Raw genomic sequence first — 14,896 nt, 5'->3', positions numbered from 1 at the left:
GAACAAGAATTTGAAAAATCTATTTGAAAAAGTAATGAAAGAAAACTTCCCTAATTTGGTGAAAGAAATAGACATGCAAGTCCAGGAAGCACAGAGTCCCAGTTATGATGGATGCAAAGAGGCCCACTCTAAGACACATAATTAAAATGCCAAAGGTTAAAGATAAAGAAAGAATCTTAAAAGCAGCAAGAAAAAAGAAGTTATTTACCTACAGGGGAGTTCCCATAAGACTGTCAGCTGATTTCTCAAAAACTTTGCAGGCAAGATGGGATTGGCAAGAAATATTAAAAGACATGAAAAGCAGGACCTACAGCCAAGATAACTCCATATAGCAAAGCTATCATTTAGAATTGAAGGGCAGATAAAGAGCTTCCTAGGCAAGAAAAGCCTAAAGGAGTTAATCATCACCAAACCATTATTATATGAAATGTTAAAGGGCCTTATGTAAGAAAAAGAAGATCAAAACTATGATCAATAAAATGGAAAAAAATACATATCTATCAACAATAGAATCTAAAAAACAAACTAAGCAAAGAAGAAGAACAGAGACAGAATCATTGGTACAGAGTGTTCTGATGGTTGCCAGATGGGAGAGCGGTGTGAGGGGATGGGTGAAAAGATGAGGGGATTAAGAATTACAAACAGGTAGTTATAGAATAGCCATGGGGATATAAAGTACAGTATAGGACGTGGAGTAGCCAATGAACTTATAAGATGAGCCATGGACACGAACGGTGGTGTACGGAATGCCTGAGGAAATGGTGGAGGGGGGCAAAATGGGGAAATTAGGACAACTGTAATAGCATAATCAATAAATTATCATTAAAAAAAAGAACTTATGCTCAACTTTCAAGATTCAGAGAATCTTGACCACAAAGGAGTGGTCACAAAGGAGTGAATTTGGCAATTCACCCTTTTAGTTGGCAAAAAGAAGTAAGTCTGACAATATCAAACATTAAATAGTATGCAGATAAAAGGAATCTCTTGGACACTGAGCATTAGAACAGAAATTGGTGCAACCACTTTAAAACACAATTTGGCTTTATTTCATCAAGTTGAATACTTACACATTTTACAGTTCAGCAATTCTCCTGCTTGGTAAGAACACCACAAAACTCTTGAACATATGTGTCCAGAAAACATATATAAGAATGTCCTTATAAGTTCTGTTCAAAATATCAAAAAATAATTAGAAACAACATTAATAACCATTGACAAGAGAATAGATAAATGTACTGTGGGATTCTCCAACAATAGGATCTCATGTAGCAGTGACAATGAATGACACATATAATGACATGATTTATCTTCTACAACGTTGAATGAAGAACAAGCCTCAGAAGATTATATATCCTTTTAATAAAATTCAACAGATAAAACTAAATAATATATGGTACAAACACACAAAGGTATTTGATAAAACTACAAACTGAAAAATCAAGAGAAGGATAAACACAAAATCCAGGATAGTGGTGATTTTGGAGCAAGCATTGGCAGTGAATTCACCCAGAAGAATAAAAAAGAAAAAAATATTTTAAAAGAATGCTATTGACATTAATTACATGCTGTGCATTTCTCACTTAAAGAGAATAATTATGACATATTTGTTTTTTTCATTTTTCCTAATCTGATTTCCCTCTGGATATATAATCATAAAATAACTGTTTAGAAACAGATTCTTTATTAAAGAGAAAATTTTATTTCTGGAAATTAACTATCTGGGATGTGTTGTTTTATCTTGCTTGACTTATGAATGCTGTTATTGATTTCTAAATGAAAATTCCAAACTAGTGACTTTTATAAAAATATACTGTGAAAAGAAGTAAGAAATAAGGAGAAGGATGGAGGGAAAGGAAAGACAATTTATAGAACAGATTTGAACAATGACTTTAATGGTCTTCATCCATCCCTATCAACCAACACATCACTTTCCCACAGGCTGGACTGTGACAGTAGAATGTGTGTTCATTCTGGTTATTTTGGCGATGTTTACAAGTGCTCGGACTGGTGCCAGGTTATGCATTTGTATAAATGATTGCATTATAAAACCCATTCCAAGTTCCCCAGTGTTCCAGTGATGGAAATGGTGAAGACTGTGTGGACTGATTTAAAATGGGGAAGCTTAATTCCAACATCATCAAGGCTCTACTGTTCAAACATTCTTCCCAATCAGTCTCAGTCACCTCCTTGCTTAAGTTCTGATATGAGATTTAAAAAAAGGATAATTTCTTCTAATAGTAATTTGTAGAAAGTGCACAGAACTAAGTGGTAATATTGACACTCTGGGCTTAGCACCTAGAAGAAAATAATCAATCTCTGTGGAACAGGTTTTGGGTCTTCTGTTTCCAGAGGTGCCGTTGAGAAATACTCTGAATGACCCTCCTGACTAAAATCTAAAACATAAGATTAAATATAAAAAAAAATGTACCCCTCAGGAATTTAAACGCATCACTGAGCTGCCACTAAATAAAGGAAGGTGCAGAATCTCAAAGGAAGTGAATAGGGGTGTCTTTGGAGGCAGGCTAATACCCAGTGACACTTATGCCCTGAAGGTGGGAGTCCAAATCCTGGAGTTGCTGGATTCCGCTTTCATAATTGTGTGGAGTTCAGAGGACAGAAGATAAAATGTAGGGCTGCCCAAGGAGGAATCCAATAAGAGGCTTCCAATTGTCTGGAACCTTCTAGACTACAGTCCTAAGGTAAAGAGGAATGAGAAGGAAACCCAGATACTAAGAAGAGGACAAAAGGAAACATCTTCATTTTGATCTGCAGGTAGGGAAAAGTTATCTCTCTCCTCCCCTTGAGAATTTGTAATCATAACCAGCTGTCTAAACTGATACTGTCTGGGAGTTTTGGAAAAACTCAGGCAGAAAATTGTATTTAAAATGGTCTGGGGTTGGTGTCTCTGAGACACAAAGACAATCCTCTGCAGAGGAACTCAGCTTCCAATTGGGCTTCAGAATTCCTGCACAGATGACTTTCCCAAACAATCAGGCAAAATTCACAAACACATGTTATAGAAAAACAACATCAAGGGTGCAATTCAGCAGAAAAAAACACAAAACAGAAACAAATCCCCAGATACTTCAGGTATTAAAAATACTTGGCAAAGAATATGCTATTTGATATGTTTGAAGCGAATATAATAAGTGGAATTGAAAACTTACTGACCTGCCTTTATAGCAGATTAGACACAGCTGATGGGAACAGAGCAAATGGAAGATGAACCCAAACAAATGAATGAAATCGGGAGAGAAGAGGGATGGGGAATGTGAAAGAGGTGAAGGGTGAGGTGAAGAAGCAAGGCGAATAAAGTGAGAGGGTTTAGCATATGTCTAATTGGAGTTCCAGAGGGAGCTCACAGAGGGAATGTGGAAGAGGCACTGTTTAGAGAGAATTTTTCAGAGTCGTTGAAACATATCAATTCTTAGAGCCAATAAACTCAATGAATTCCAACCAGAATAAATTTTTGAAAAATCACAATCAAGGCAAAGAAGATCCTAAAAGCAGCCAGAACAAAGACAGACCAGTTACAAAAGAAGTGCAGTTAGACTGGCTGCTGATCTCTGAACAGTGATAACTGGAAGCCAAGTAGAAAGCCACCTGACTTTGGTCTGTAGGAATAGCTTTCACCTGTAGTATTTGATTTGTTTCTGTTTCTTTTTTTCCCTTAATTTAAAATGGACTTTTAGAGAAAAAGAGAAAAGGAGAGAAAGAGAGAGAGAGAGAGAAACATCAATTTATTGTTCCACTTATTTATGCATTCATTGGTTGCTTCTTGTAGGTACCCTGCCCAGGGATGGAACTGCAACCTTGGCCTATCAGGATGATGCTCTAACCAACTGAGCTACCTGGCTACAGCTTGTTTCTCTTTATTTCTCTCAATATTATGTCTGTGAGATTCATCCATGCTGTCAGAAATAATGGTAATTCTTTTCTCGTTGCTGTGGAGTATTCCACTTCATGAATACACACACATACACATACACTGATAGGCACTTGAGTTGTCTTTAGCTTTTTGCTATTACGAATTAAGCTGTCATCATGGGTTTTTTAAAATGTGTTTTTCATAATATGTCTCTGGCAATGTTGTAAACTTTCTCTAGGGAATAGTAGTAAAGATTGATAGTTGAGAAAATAAGTTTTATTTCTTCACTGTATTTTTCCCATTACCATTTACTCCCCTTATATCCCCCTCACCCCAGCATTGTCTTAATTTCCACATCCAGAAAATTCATTGCATTTTTGCTATGTTTTTAAATTTTATTTTTAATTACACTTTACATTCAATATTATTTTGTATTAATTTCAGATCTACAGCGTAGTGGTTAAACAATCATATGTTTTATAAAGTGACCCCCTGATATTTCAAGTACCCATCTGGCACCACACATAGTTATGATTTTTAATGATTAATGTTTTTAAACTGTTATTTCCATTCAATTTTTTTTTGCCAAAAGCTAACTGTAAGGTTTTAGTGCAGGTGATTTCAGCTCTAGTTAGCTGGATGTGTGCAAAAAAAAAATCACACTCTATTCACTGGTCCCACAGTATTATGCCACATTAAAAAAAAAAGAGCTTTCCACTTATGGCAAAGTGAGAATACAGAGAACATATCTCAACATAATGAAGACCATATATGGCAAATTCACAGCTAACATCACACTCAATGGGCAAAAATTAAAAGCATTTCCCTTAACATCAGAAATAAAACAGGAATGTCTACTTTCACCACTCTTATTCAATATAGTATTAGAAGTCCTAGCCACAGCAATCAGAAAAGAAGAAATAAAAGGCATACCCATTGGAAAGAAAGAAAAGACTTGATCAATGAAATGAATTCAGTAAAGTAGCAGAATACAAAATTAATATCCAGAAATCTGTTGTATTTTTATGCACCAATAATAAACTACCAGAAAGGGAAACTAGGAAAACAATCCCATTTACAATTGTATCAAGAAAATTGACCTAGGAATAAATTTAACCAAGGTTGTAAAAAACCTATTCTTGGAAAATTATAAGACAATGAAGAAAGATATTGAAGATACAAATAAATTAAAGAATATACTGTGCTCATGGGTAGGAAGAATTAGCATCATTAAAATGCCCATACTACCCAAAGCAATCTATAGATTCAGTGTAATTCCTATCAAGATACCACTGGTGTATTTCATAGAACTAGAACAAATAATCCAAAAATTTATATGTAACCATAAAATACCTTGAATAGCCACAGCATTCTTGAGAAAGAAGAAAGTTGTGGGGATCACACTGACTGATATCACACTATAATACAAGCCTATAAGTAATCAGAACAGCATGGCACTGGCATAAAAATAGACATATAGATCAATGGAACAGAATAGAAAACCCAGAAATAAATCCATGCCTATAGAATGAAAAGAGATTATCAACAATGATGCATCTCTTAAAAGGTTAATATCTAAAATTTATAAAGAATTTATAAAACTCAACACCAAAAAAAAAAAAACAATGCAATTAAAAAATGGGTTAAGGACCTGAACAGACACTTCTCCAAAGAGGACGTACAGATGGCCAGTAGACATATGAAAAGATGCTCAACGTCACTGATCATCAGACAAATGCAAAGTAAAACCACAATGAGATATCATCTCACACCTGTCAGATGTCATCAGTGAATCAACAAACAACAAATATTAGCAAGAATGTGAAGAAAAGGGAACCCCTGTGCCCTACCGGTAGAAATGCAGTACAGAGGTTCCTCAAACAAATTAAAAATTGAACTGCCTTCTAGCCCAGCAATTCTACTTCTGGGTATATACCTGAAGAAACCCAACACAATAATTTGAAAGATATGTTTGCTGCAGCCTTATTTACAATAATCAAGCTATGGAAGCAGCCCAAGTATCCATCAATAGACAACTGGATAAAAAGTGCTGGTATCATATATATACAATAGCATATTTCTTGGTCATTAAAAGGAATGAAAACTTACCATTTGTGACAGCATAGATGGTCCTAAAGAGTATCATGCTAAGTGAAATAAGTCAGTCAGAGAAAGACAAATGCCATATTACTTCTTCACTTACATGTGCAATCTAAAGGGCTAAATAAGTGACAGAACAAAACAAAAAACAGACTCATAGACACAGAGAACAGACTGATGGTTGCCAGAGGAGAGGAGGTCGGGGGACTGGGTGAAAAAGGTGAAGGGATAGAGAAGTAAAAAATGGTTATGGGGATTTAAATACAGCATCAGGAATACAGTCAATAATATTGTAATACCTATGTATGGCACCAGTTGGGTACTAGAAATATCAGGGGGAATACTTTGTAAAGTATATGATTGTTTAATCACTATAATATATACCTGGAATCAATGCAAAATAATATTGACTGTAAACTATAATTGAAAAAAATTTGTTTAAAGCTTTTCAACTTTAGACTGTTCTGAGAGCAAATCTGTAACTGCAAAGTGCATGTAAAGCAGGCCATTAGTACCTGCAGCTTATGAGAAGAAAATGAAGAAAAAAGATGCTGTGTGTCATAGTTCTAAGTTTAAGTATTTTCTAAATATCCACGGTTTTTAAAAACCTCTACTCTGTGTTTTTGCTGTACGTGACAATCCCTTCTGGGTCATGGTCCCACATGTTCTCAAAGTGTAGTTCACTTGTCAAGAGGGAGAGCCTTAAATAAGTGTCCATGAGCAAGCTGAACCACTCCATCCTCAGAAAACCAAATATGCTGGCCCTATGAAGAGAAAGCGAGGTAGAGAGCAAAGGGCTTACCTGTCTGGTGGAACAAACGCATGACGCTCAGCCCGGGCTCCCATATACCTGTCGGTTCCTCTGTCTGACTCATGCCGGCCTGGGTGGACTAAGTGAGACTTGGACTTAAATATAAAAATAGCCCCCAAATTACTAAGCCTAAATTTCTTTTCTTTAAAGGTTAGATGTTAAATAGCCAAGCTTTGTAACTATAAGACAGAATTTATGAGGCAACTCTGTATTTGCTCCATCAAAACTTAAAATGTGTAGGGCTAGTATCTGAGCTCTAAGATCATCCCGAATGTTGACATGCAGATAAGCATGCCTCATGAAATTTTCTTTCTAAAATTGTCTCTTACTAGAGGGAAAGATGGAGGGAGAGAAGGAGAAAGGCAGGGAGGAAGAAAAGTGGGAATGAAGGAGGGAGAGAGACAGAAAGAGAGAGAGAGAGAGGCAGATGTTCTTCAAACGTTCATCTGTGTGGTTCCATGTGGTTTCTAAGACAGGGGAGGCAAAGACTGCTGAACAGTATAGGGCAACTGGCCCTTCTCATAACTTGCAATAAGTAGATTGGGGAAAGAAGGGAGAAGGGGTTAGGTAATCAGGGTTTGAGTAACCAGAAAGACAGGGGGTGGGCTTTGGGGGAGGAGGTTCAAGGAGGGAGAGCTGGGTCTTTTGTTGGTCCATCTCATGCCTGGAATGCTTGCCCCCAAGGGTGCAGGCTGTAGAGCCCCCTGCTGGGATTGACCTCTGGTTCTTCTGTGTATTAGTTGTGGAGCTTAGGGGAGGCTACTCTCCTCTCTGTGCCTCAGTTTCCTCATAGGTAAATTTGGGGTAATGACAGCACCTGCCTCATATGGATTTGTGGAGTCAGAGCGTGAAAACCACTCACATTACCTGGCACATTTTAAGTGCTCAAGAAAAGTTAGCTGTATGACAGTTTTAATTACTCACTTCAGTAAATATTTAGGATTCCCTTTGCTGTGGTCTGGGTTTTGTGTCCTCCCAAAATTCGTAGGTTGAAATTCTAACCCTCAGTGTGATGATATTAGGAGATGAGGCCTTTGGGAGGTGATTGGGTAATGAAAGTGGAGCCCTCATGAATGGGATTAGCACTCTTTTTAAGAGACCCCAGAGAGCTCCCTTGCCCTTCCGCCACACAAGGACTTGATGAAAAGAAGGCAGTCTGCAGCCTGGAAAAGGACTTGCACCAAAACCTGGTCATGCTGGCACCCTGATCTTGGACTTCCAGCCTCCAGAACTATTAGAAATAAATTCCTGTTGTTTACAAGCCACTCAGTCTGTGATATTTTGTTAGCAGCCTGCAAGAACTAAGACTCTCTTCAAACCCAACTTTACTATCTTGCCGGCACTTTTCACAGCCTTCTGTGCCAGGTTAGCACTTGCCCTGTTTGCAGAGCAGCATTTCATGGTGTCCTATCGATAGCCTTCAGTCATTCTTTGCATACTACCAACTCCTTAACCAATGTGTGAATACAGAGATTGTCCCTTCAGGGGCCCTCCCAAGGTAGCTGTCAGTTCTCAACTAACAGTACCAAGTAGCCAACATGTAATAAGGTAGGAAGTAAAGGAAAGTTGATACGAGTCAAACATTTCCAGGCTACAACATAATCCATATCATTAAGTGCTCACGATAAGCAAAAGTCTCTAAGAACTGCAAAAGGTGAAGGAGAAATGTTCCATTTCATACAGTGTATATACAGTAATCTAAAGGTCATAGTCTACATAATCATCTATATTTAGAAAAGACCCCACATATGGCCCATTTTAGGGGAAGTTCCTGCCAAGCATGCAATTTCATGGCTGTTTGAGAAACTCGAAAATTGAGGTTTATGTGTAAGTCCAACACAGTATTTACTGCTCTTTACAAAGGATAGCACCATAAATAAACAGCCCAGAAAATATCAATGATATAGTCATGCTATTAAAGATCAGCACATTTTCTTGCTTTTATTTAGGAGGCTAAAATTGAAGATTTTTAGCATTAATAAAGGAAGACTGGTAACCATAGAAACACAGCATTTATCAATTTCCATAGCAAAGAAAGCTGCTCCTTCCCAGAAATGTTCTGAGGTTCTCTGGCAAGCACTTCTGCCTGAAGATTTCTCTCCTACAGCTCTGCACTATTTAAAGCAATAAAAAATAAAATAATAGATGACCCATTTAATAATAATGACAATTTTGATTAAAAGTTAAAATATACTTACTACAAAGAAATGCAAAAATGTGATGGCAACAGACCAAACCATCCATAGTAAAAAGGGAGAACAGCAAAGAACAAATCAATTTTCAGATTGCAAGGGAAAGGAAAAACGGACAAATATTGAAAGCCTGCACTTTGCCAAGCTCTTAACATATTTCATTTCATTTAATCCTCGTGGTCGACCACCCTCCCCTCCCGTCCTCCTCTTCTCTCCCCTCCCCTTCCTTTCCCTTCCTTTCCCTTCCGTATATCTTTTAATTGATAAAGCAATACATGCTCATAAAAGAAGATTTGGCAAATACCGAAGAGGTACCAGCAGGAAAGTAAGTATCACCCATCTTAACCATGCAAAGATGACCACTGTAACAGTGTGGCCTGTCTCTGTCTTTCTTACTGCATATTGTTTTACCTAATTAAGGTGATAAGATTCCTCCTTATCTTGATCACTATCCTCCCTCATTAAGTATTCCTAGAATATAAGCTCATTAAGGGCATGGAGTTTTGTCTGTTTTTTAATTGTTTTCTCCTGAGTGCCTGGCAGGTGGCAAACAATAAATGCTTTTTTCAATGTGTGAAAGTGATATTTACATCATATAAACCATCCCTCTCTCTCATTTTAAACTTTTTGAATTTTTTGCGTTTTAAATATACAATTCATTGTCAGAATATTTGATATTTTTCCTTAAGACCAACAGACATAAAATTACTAGGTCAAAAGTTGTAGATCTTCCTTTGTTCATAATATATATTAACAAATTTCTAAAATTTCAAGAAGTATAAGAAAGTCCCTATTTTATTCAAACCTCACAAGCACTGCATTGTTTCTCTGTAAACATTCTTCTAACTTTTGCAGACAAAATAATTTCTTAATGTTTCATGTTTCCTTTATTACCAAGATAGAATATTTTTCTTTTTTATTCTTCCTTTTTAATTGTGGTAAATACACAAAATACCAAATTTACCATCTTAACCATTTTTGGTTTTATCACATTTTATTTGAGATACTATGAAATATCTTTCTTTTTAAATTTTGTTATTGTTGTTCAAATACAGTTATCCCCATTTTCCCCAAAAACTCTTCTCTGCCCTACACTCTCCCACTTCCCACATTAAATCTTCTCCACCTGGTGTTGGCTTTGTCCATAGGTTCATTATACATGTTCCTTGACTTGAACTTTCCCCTTCTTTCTCCCATTATCCTCTCCCCCTTCCACTTTGGTCACTGTCAATTTGTTCTTTATTTTCATGTCTCTGGGTCTATTTTGCTCACTTGTTTATTTTGTTGATTAGGTTCCACTTATAGGTGAGATCATATGGTATTTGTCTTTCACTGCTTGTCTTATTTCACTTAGCATAATACTCTCCAGTTACATCATGCTCTCGTGAAGGGTAGGAGTTCCTTCTTTCTTTCTGCTGAGTAGTATTTCATTGAGTAAATGTACCATGGTTTGTTGATCTGTTCATTAACTGATAGGCACTTAGGCTGTTTCCAGCTCTTGGCTATTATAAATAATAGTGCTATGAACATTGGGGTGCATAGATTCTTTTGAATTGGTATTTCAATGTTATTAGGGTATAATCCCATTATCTTAACTTCCAATTTTTGTTCTATCAACTTCAACAGGGTGTCTCCATTCCTTACTTTGCAATATTACTTTGCAATATTATAAATAACAGTGCTATGAACATTGGGGTGCATAGATTCTTTTGAATTGGTATTTCAATGTTATTAGGGTACAATACCAGCAGTGGAATCACTGGATCAAAAGGCAGTTCCATTTTTAGTTTTTTGAGGAAATTCCATACTGTTTTCCACAGTGTCTATACCAGTCTGCATTCCCACCAACAGTGCACTAGGGTTCCCTTTTCTCTGCATCCTCTCCAGCACTTGTTGTTTATTGATTTGTTAATGATGGCCATTCTGACAGGTGTGAAATGGTATCTCAATGTCTTTTAAATTTGCATCTCTCTGATAGCTAGTAATGCTGAGCATCCTTTCACATTTCTATGGGCCTCTGTATGTCCTACTTGGAGAAATGTCTCTTCTGGTCCTTTGCCCATTTTTTAATTGGATTGTTTGTCTTCCTGGAGTGGAGTCATGTGAGTTCTTCACATATTTTGGAACATTTCCCCTCAATTAGTTATTTCTTTTTAATCCAATTTAGGTGTTTCTTTTTCCCAACACCAAAACTTTGGATCTTTTATGTTGTGAAATACATCAAATACTGCTCTTTAATTTTTTTCATTGCTTCCATGCTTGGGAACTCCTACTCCAAGAAGAAATAAGAAAACATTTACTGTTGTTTTCCTCTAATTCTTCTTGCTTTCATTGTTACCTTTATTTTATCAATATCCATGGAATTTATTTGGGACCATGGTGTGTGGGAGTACAATTCAGTGGATAAAAATTGTTCTAGCATCATTTATTTAAAAATTCTTTATTACAGTTTTGATTCATGTGTTTTTCCTCATATGTCAGACTTTCACATAAACTTGGGTTCTTTTAGTTTATCTATTTATTCTTATACCAAGCCATTTGTTTTCTTAAATGAAAACATTTTATTATAATATAGGCATACATTTAAAAAAATCAGATTGTAAAGAAAGGATAATAATAAAAATAATGGCCCTCCAATATTCCCTGTCATGTTAAGACAATCCTGTTCATCAGAAACAAACAGTATTAACCATTCTTGTTTTAATTTTTTCTGGTATTATCCCTATGTTACTAAGTAATAAAGCATAGCCTTAATCATTGTTTACTGAATTCCTGCTATGATAGGTTGAGATTTCATAATTTATTTTATCTCCTTTCCTTTCTCTTTCAATATTAGAGTTTTATCAGTGTTTTTCCCTTCTCTTTTGGTTACTTTGTAAATTAAAACACTATTATCTTAACTTCTATTTTTTGTTCTATCAACTTCATCAGGGTGTCTCCATTCCTTACATTGCAATATTACTGCCTATACTCTTTATTACAATTTTTAACTTCTACCTTTGACAGACCTTAATTTACATTGTCAAAGTTATGTACATTGTGCCTCTGACAGTTAAGTATTTTGAGGTTTGCCTATAGATTGATTCTAATACTGGAAATCAATAAAACAGTATTTATCAGGGTTATATAATTATTCTTTATTCTAGGGCCAAATTTACTGTCTCTTGTTCAAAAAGTAACAGTACCATTTGCCTTAAAAGAGTATGTAAGATCAAATGGACTTTTTCTTAATTCTGTAATTTGCTCAAAATAATAATAAATGTTTTGTAGAATTCATTTGTGAAGCCATATGGCCTTAGAGCTTTGTTTGTGTAAATTTTTAATTACAGATTTAATATGTTTAGTATTATAGGGCTATCCTCATTTTTTTATTTCTTCTATGAGTTTTGAAAAGTTGTGATTTTAGATAAAGTTTTTCATTTTTCTCAATTTTTATTTTTTGGGCATAAATGTTTTGCCCAATCACCTTGAAATTCAAATTTTAGTTTATGAAAATATCTTTGGTGCTATCTCTTCTTTCATTACAGAAATGGCTAGTGTCTGTTTCTTAATTTTACCACATTTTTTCAATTTAATGAATTTTTTAAGTGAAATTGCTGGATCCCACTGTATAATAAGTCTAGTCTACTTTTATTGATATGCCAGTTTTCCAATGTGATATTTACCAGTTTACACATCCATGAGTATATAAGATTTTCAGTTAGTACACATCCTTGCCAAAAGTTGATATTGTGAGTCATTTTTATTTTAGTTATGATCGTGTAGTGTTACCTTATGATTTGAATTGGCATAACTAATAACTAATAACTCTTATAACTAATTATTTTGAGCACCTCACCACATGTTTATTTGTCATTTAAATATCTTCTTTATTGAAATGCTTAACTATGTATTTTGACTATTTTTCTATTGGTTATCTCTATAAGTTCTTTCTATATTTTTAAATGATTTTCCACTTTTACATAGGTGCCCGTTTTAGGTTATATATATTGCTAAAATCATCTCAACTTTGTGGCTTGCATTTTTACTCTCTTAATGTTGTTAGACCAACAGTTTCTTAATTTTGCATTGTCCTATTCACCAGTTATTATATATGATTTTTATGCTCTATTTATCCACTGTATTTATGCTTTTTCAAAGTCCCTATCCCAAAGAATTAAGACATTTTCCTCTGATTTATTCCAGAAATTGATTGGTTTTGCCTTCTACATTTAGATATACAATCCACCTATAACTGATTTTGAATGCGATTTTTTATTTCAATATGGCACCACTAATTGAAAAGACCATCTTACTCTCATTTTGTCATAACTTAAATGATTAACATTTCTTCAAAATTATCTTTGCTATTTCTAGGCTCTTTTACTTCCATATAAATTTTAGAAACAGCTTGTTGATTTTCTTCACCCCCCAAAAAAGTCTTGAAATTTTAATTGAAGTTGCATTTACTCTATAAATCAACTTATGCAGACTTGATATCTTAACAAAAATTTGTCTCCCAATCTATCACCCTAGTATATGTCTCCATTTGTTTAGGTAGCTTTAATCTATTTCTTTGATATTTTGTAATTTTCTGCATAGAATTTTTGCACATTGTGTTAGATTCATTTCTAGATTCAATATTTTTTATCCTTTTTATTAGAAGTATATTTAAATTTTCATTTTATACCTTTATTGTTAATATAGTATATAAAATAAAAAAGATTTTTGTCTTGATATTTTATCTATTGTTCTAAGTTAAATTATAATTATAGTTTATAGATTATTTTGCATATTTAACATATAATGACAGTTTTCTTTCTTCCTTTCTAATCATTCTACTTTTTTTTCTTGCCTTACTGCACTGGCTAGGACCTCTGCTACAGTATTAGATAAAAATGGTGATATTGGGTATCTTTGTCTCTTTTCTGACAGAAAGAAGAACACTTTTGATATACCAAAATTAAATATGATCTTTGCTCTAAGTTTTCTGTACAGACATGTTCATCCAGTTAAGGAACTTCCCTTCTATATTCACTTTGCTAATTTTTCCCCATTTTGTCATTATTGGGGTTTGATTTTATTAAATGTTTTTGACAAACATGCATCTATTGACATGATAAAAAAACAGTTTTCTTCTTTTTTCAGTTAATAAGGTGAGTTGTTTTTTTATTTTAATGATGTAAAGTCAAACTTGTATCCATTAAATAAATCCAATTTTTCCTAATATATATTTTTGTATTTATAAATTGATTAATTTAAGTTTATTATAATATTTTGTTTTGGATCATGCATCTATATTAATGAGAAAAATCAGCCTATCACTCTCTTTCCTTGTAATGTTCTTGCCAGACTTTCATATGAAGATACTGCTGGGCTTATAAAAGTAAACTGGGAAGTAGTTCCCCTTTTTCCAATCTTGGGAACAGCTTGTCTAAGAGTAGTGCTTTCTCTTCCTCAAGGTTTGGAAATGTTCACAAATGAAGTCATCTGGGACTGAGATTTCTTAGTGGAAAGGTATTTAATTAGAGATTTAAGTTTTAAATAGGTATTCAGATTTCCCATTTTTCTTTTTGTATCATTTGTGATTATCTTATACATTTATTTATTTCATCAAATTTTGTAATTTTTTTACCTAAATGTGTTCCCAACATCTTTTCTTGTTTAAATATTTTATTTATTTATTTTTAGAGAGGGAAGGGAGGGAGAAAGAGAGAGAGAGAGAAACATCAATGCGTGGTTGCTGGGGGCTGTGGCCTGCAACCCAGGCATGTGCCCTGACTGGGAATTGAACTTGTGATGCTTTGGTTCGCAGCCCATGCTCAATCCACTGAGCTACACCAGCCAGGGCCCAATATCTTTTATTGTTCTTTAAAGTCTGTGTGATCTGTAGTGACTTTTTGTTGATTCTTGATATTAGTTATGTGAGCTCTCTTTTTTCTTTTT

Source organism: Phyllostomus hastatus, unplaced genomic scaffold, assembly GCF_019186645.2.
Source record: "Phyllostomus hastatus isolate PE091 unplaced genomic scaffold, TTU_PhHast_1.1 phas_scaffold_1674, whole genome shotgun sequence".
In the NCBI taxonomy this organism is placed as follows: domain Eukaryota; kingdom Metazoa; phylum Chordata; class Mammalia; order Chiroptera; family Phyllostomidae; genus Phyllostomus; species Phyllostomus hastatus.
This window is presented reverse-complemented; position numbering follows the sequence as displayed.